Source organism: Triticum aestivum, chromosome 2D (genome assembly GCF_018294505.1).
Source record: "Triticum aestivum cultivar Chinese Spring chromosome 2D, IWGSC CS RefSeq v2.1, whole genome shotgun sequence".
In the NCBI taxonomy this organism is placed as follows: Eukaryota; Viridiplantae; Streptophyta; class Magnoliopsida; order Poales; family Poaceae; genus Triticum; species Triticum aestivum.
In genome coordinates this window covers 180,879,017-180,884,661 of record NC_057799.1, presented here as the reverse complement: position 1 = coordinate 180,884,661, position 5,645 = coordinate 180,879,017, and the positions used below count along the sequence as shown (strand labels likewise).

The 5,645-nt window shown below is 50.9% G+C and overlaps 1 pseudogene; it reads left to right on the top strand.

Moving 5' to 3' along the window:
* The first annotated feature begins 1,220 nt into the window (after positions 1–1,220).
* LOC123049136 (cleavage stimulating factor 64-like) lies at positions 1,221–2,407 on the top strand (annotated as a pseudogene).
* Positions 2,408–5,645: the final 3,238 nt, after the last annotated feature.

Genomic DNA, 5,645 nt, shown 5'->3' with positions numbered 1-5,645 from the left:
ACCAGCTCTGAGATCGAGCTTGGAAAACCAACAGGACCCAGCTAGCTCGTCAAGCAGCTCATCAATAACAGGAATAGGGAATTTGCTCTTGATAGTTATTGCATTCAAATGCCTGTAATCAAAAACTGGCCTGCAGGTCTTATCTTTCTTCTAAACCATGATCATAGGTGATGAAAAAGCACTAGTGCTAGGCCTGATGATACCTGAGTCCAACATTTCCGTCACTTGCTTCTCCATCTCATCCTTGAGAGCAGGTGGAAGTCTGTATGGTCTGATAGACACAGGAGAAGCACCTGGAATAAGGGGAATAGTGTGGTCATATTTCCTCCTAGGTGGGAGGCCAGTGGGAGCTTCAAACACAGATGCATAAGTATTGAGAATTTCCTGAATTTCAGCAGGTAATTCAGTTTGTTCTGTGTTCTTGGACAAGAGTAGAGACGACAGTTCAATCATAGCTAGAAGACTAGGAGTAGCATCTTCACCCAGTAATGTGATAGGAGTTCCATTTCTGTCAAAAGATAACCAATGTTCAGACCAATCCACTTGCATGGGGCTATGTGTGGCCAACCAGTCTAGTCCCAGAATACCATTATAAGATCCCAGAGGAAAAATCTTAAAATCACTAGTGAACTTGTGCCCATCTGCTGACCAAGCTCCTGACTGCAGTTGCTGGTTGCAGGGAACCAAATTTCCATTTGCAACCTTGACCATCTTAACAGGCATATCAGCTACTCCTTTAATTTGAGCAGCAACTGCACAATCCAGGAAAGAGTGAGTACTTCCAGAATCCACAAGAAAAGTGAGCTTGTGCCCTTGCAACTGTACTGTCAGTTTCATTGTTGCAATTGCAGGAACAGATGGTTCTCCCAAAGCTGCAGCAGAAATACAAACAGCATTGACTTCTCCAGTACTCTCAGCTTCAGTAAAGCTTGTATCTGCGGGCATATTCTGCACATACTCCAGCATTTCCTGCACAACATGCAGTTGAACTTCCTGTTTACAACGGTGATCTCTTGCCCAACGCTCTCCGCAAATGAAACAGAGTCCTTCAGATTTCCTGTAGGCACGCAGGGCTGACCATCGGTCCTCAACTGGAGCTGGACGGCTTGATTCTGCAGCATGCCTGTCCTCCACTGTTTTACTGACAACAACACTGCGAGCTGAAGGAAGAAAGTTTTTCTTGCTGTGAGCTACCGAACTAGCGGAAACTGCTGGCTGAAATGAGTGATCTCTCAGTTCTTCGGACAGCAAGGCCAACGCATACGCTATATCCAGGTCCGTTGGTTGCTGAATGCCCACCAGCAAGCGCACTGATGGTACTAACCCTTCCATGACTCTTGTGACATAATGTACTTGACTGGGATTGGGCTCATACGCGGATAACTGATCAAATAGCTTTGAGAAACGCTCTAAGTAGTCTTCTACTGTGCTGGTCTGACGAATGTTAAACATCTGCCTGAGGATATGCTGATGCTTGTTGCGCCCGAAACGAGACTGCAGCAGCGAACAGAATTCAGGCCAAGCTACACCTGGAGCACGGCGCTGGATTGACTCCACCCAGGGAGCAGCTGTTCCTTCAAACAGAGCGGTGGCGAAGGGAATCCACTGGTGCGCTGGTGTGTTCCAGAATCTGAAGTACCACTGAATCCACTGGTGAGCCGGCAGGCGAGGCTGCCTCCTGGGCCAGCCCACGACTTGCGCTTGTTCGTCTGGAGCTTCGGTGCCTTGCTCGTTGCCGCTGACACTGCCGCTGCAGCCGCGTCGTCTACGTCGGCAACATCCCCTTCAAAGCCGAGGAGAAGGAGGTCCGCGACGCCTGCGAGCTCATCGGCCCCGTCCTCTCCTTCAACCAGCCGCCGACGCCGACACGGGGAAGCGCAAGGGATACGCCTTCGTTGAGTACGCCGACGACGCCACGGCGCAGAGCGCGTGCCGCAACCTGCACGGCCACCGGTTGCTCGACCGCGAGCTGCGGGTCGGCCTCACCGAAAGGGCCGGCGCGGCGCGCCGGAGGCGCCGGGGCGACCACGAGCCGGTCGGGATGGAGGACGCCATCCACGCCGCATCCCTCGTCAACGATCGCGGGCGCGTCGCCGTCGTGTCCTCCGTCACGCGGCACCTGGCGGGCGCGTCCAGGCAAGAGCTGCGGGAATCTTTGGACACGTTCGAGAACTGCGGCCCCGAGAACTGCAAGGTACTCACGGAGTACGTCCCAGGGCTGGACATCGCCATGGAGATGGTGCAGCGCCTGCTCGACATGGCTGCAGCGGACGATGCTGCCGGCGAGGCAAAGAGGAAGAAGCGGGCGAGCGCCTGTCCGCCGCCTGACGATCACGGCGCCAAACTGATGAAGCTCGAAGACGGCGGGAAGGCTACGCCGGTGTCCGCTGGAGTTGCCTGCGTCTGAGAAGGAGAGATCGATGCTGCAGCGAAGTGCGCCATCACGAGGAGTCTTTCCTTGCTTCCATGTACATGTACTACTAGATCGCTACTGATTCTTAACTTAATGTTTAGATCAGGCGAAACAAAACAGTTTGTACTACGATTGTACTCCTATATACTCCCTCCGTTTCTTAAGAGCTCAGTACAAATTTATCCTAGAGCTAGTACAAAGTCGAGACACTTAATTTAGGACGAAGGGAGTATGATAATGCAAAATTTACATAGGACAATATTATTACTATATAGTATTTGTTTCCCAGATTCTTGGCTTTGCGTCAAAGTTACATTATTTCGCAAAAAAAAATTACATTTTCCCGCAAAATAAAAAAATGACATTGTTATGAAAAAACGAGATGAACTTGGTTATTACACGAATATTAATTCAAAATCCTAGGGCTGAGCTTCAAATCAGAGGGAGACTCAAGTTGAGTTCATGACATCAAAAGTGGAGCTAAACCAATTTTATAAAGTTCACACTAATATTACATACCATAACAAATGACTGCGAATAATCACATTGATCGTAACCATAGAAAATCACCTACAAAATGGTAGGCATCAGTTCTGAAACCACACAAACAGACCAACATTCCCATCAGACAGAAATGCCATCAAAATCCAGCTAAAAACTCCCCAAAGAAATAAGGGTGAGACATCTAAATCTTTCCTGGGCAGATGCAATCAATCAATACAATGCCTATGAATCAGAACTAGCGTATGGTTCCCTAGCTTCTACTGCTAATAATGCATAATTGTTTCCGCAAAAAATAATGCACAATTATTACAAAATACGCTTCCCAGGTTGCACAAGGCCAGAGTGTCCCATGCACTGTTTGCATACACGACCACGTCAAACTCAGAAGTTGTAGAAAAGTCCCACTTGTCGCCTACCCGCGGGCGACCCGGACGGAACCCTAGCCGCCGGGCGAGCTCCCTCTCGCCAGATCTTCCTCCCCCTCACCGCCGCCGGGCAAAGCCCGCGCAGCGTCGGCGGCGGCGGGGCACTCCGGTTCTCCCTCTCACGGTGCTCGGGCGTTGCGGGGTGTCCGCCGTGGGAGGGCGTGGCCGCCGTGGTGAGCTTGCGCTGGGGCTGCACGGCGAGTGTGTACGGAGCGCGGCACCGCGTGCGGTGCGCGGACACAGGCGTGGGGATCTGGCTCTCATGTTACGGCGGCGGCTGGCAGATCGGATCTCGGGGCGGCTGTTGGGGAACGCAGTAATTTTTAAAAACTTCCTACACACACGCAAGATCTATCATGGTGATGCATAGCAACGAGAGGGGAGAGTGTAGTCCACGTACCCTCGTAGACCGTAAGCAGAAGCGTTATGACAACGCGGTTGCTGTAGTTGAACGTCTTCGCGATCCAACCGATCCAAGCACCGAACGTACGGCACCTCGCGTGCAGCACACGTTCAGCTCGGTGACGTCCCTCGAACTCTTGATCCAGTTGAGGCCGAGGAAGAGTTCCGTCAGCACGACAACGTGGTGACGGTGATGATGAAGTTACCGGCGCAGGGCTTCGCCTAAGCACTACGACGATATAACCGAGGTGTGTAACTGTGGAGGGGGCACCGCACACAGCTAAGAGATTGTCTGTTGTGCCTTTGGGGTGTCCCCTGCCCACGTATATAAAGGGGGGAGGAGAAGGAGGCCGGCCCTAGAGGGGGCGCGCCAAGTGTGGGGTGTCCTACTAGGACTCCCAAGTCCTAGTAGGATTCCCCTTTTCCTTTCCGGAGTAGGAGAGAAGAAAGAGGGAAAGAGAGAGGGAGTAGGAAAGGGCAAGGGGGGGGGGGGCGCCGCCCCCTTTCCCCTAGTCCAATTCGGACCCATGGGGGGCGCGCGCCTCCTTCCCTTTGGCCTGCCTCCTCTATTGCCGTATGGCCCAATAAGGCCCAATACTCTCCCGGCAAATTCCCGTAACTCTCCGGTATTCTCAAAAATACCCGAATCACTCGGTACCTTTCCGATGTCCGAATATAGCCTTCCAATATATCGATCTTTACCTCTCGACCATTTCGAGACTCGTCGTCATGTCCCCGATCTCATCCGGGACTCCAAACAAACTTCGGTCATCAAATCACATAACTCATAATACAAATCGTCATCGAACGTTAAGCGTGCGGACTCTACGGGTTCGAGAACTACGTAGACATGACCGAGACACATATCCGGTCAATAACCAACAGCGGAACCTGGATGCTCATATTGGCTCCTACATTTCTACGAAGATCTTTATCGGCCAAACCTCATAACAACATACGCTGTTCCCTTTGTCATCGGTATGTTACTTGCCCGAGATTCGATCGTTGGTATCTCAATACCTAGTTCAATCTCGTTACCGGCAAGTCTCCTTACTCATTCCGTAATGCATCATCCCGCAACTAAATCATTAGTCACAATGCTTGCAAGGCTTATAGTGATGTGCATTACCGAGAGGTCCCAGAGATACCTCTCTGATACTCGGAGTGACAAATCCTAAACTCGATCTATGCCACCTGAACAAACACCATCGGAGACACCTATAGAGCATCTTTATAATCACCTAGTTACGTTGTGACGTTTGATAGCACACAAGGTGTTCCTCTGGTATTTGGGAGTTGCATAATCTCATAGTCAGAGGAACATGTATAAGTCATGAAGAAAGCAATAGCAATAAAACTCAACGATCATAATGCTAAGCTAACGGATGGGTCTTGTCCATCACATCATTCTCTAATGATGTGATCTCGTTCATCAAATGACCACATGTCTATGGTCAGGAAACATAACCATCTTTGATTAACGCGCTAGTCAAGTAGAGGCATACTAGGGACACTCTGTTTTGTCTATATATTCACACATGTACTAAGTTTCCGGTTAATACAATTCTAGCATGAATAATAAACATTTATCATGATATAAGGAAATATAAATAACAACTTTATTATTGCCTCTAGGGCATATTTCCTTCAGCGGCGGCCTCGATCGGTGGCGCGCGGTGCGGCCTGCCTGGCGGCGGCACCCGCGGGTGCTGATGGGGGGCCTTCCACGGCTGCGTGGGAGACGTGGAGGCGGCGGCGCTACGGCGGCTCCTCGATGGCCGACTGGAGTTCCATGTGAAGCGTCGTCTCTGACTCGATCTACTCCGGTTCGTAATGGTACAGTAGCGACTACGGTCGATGCCAATACAACCAGGACGGATCTGGCGGGTAGGCATGGATCC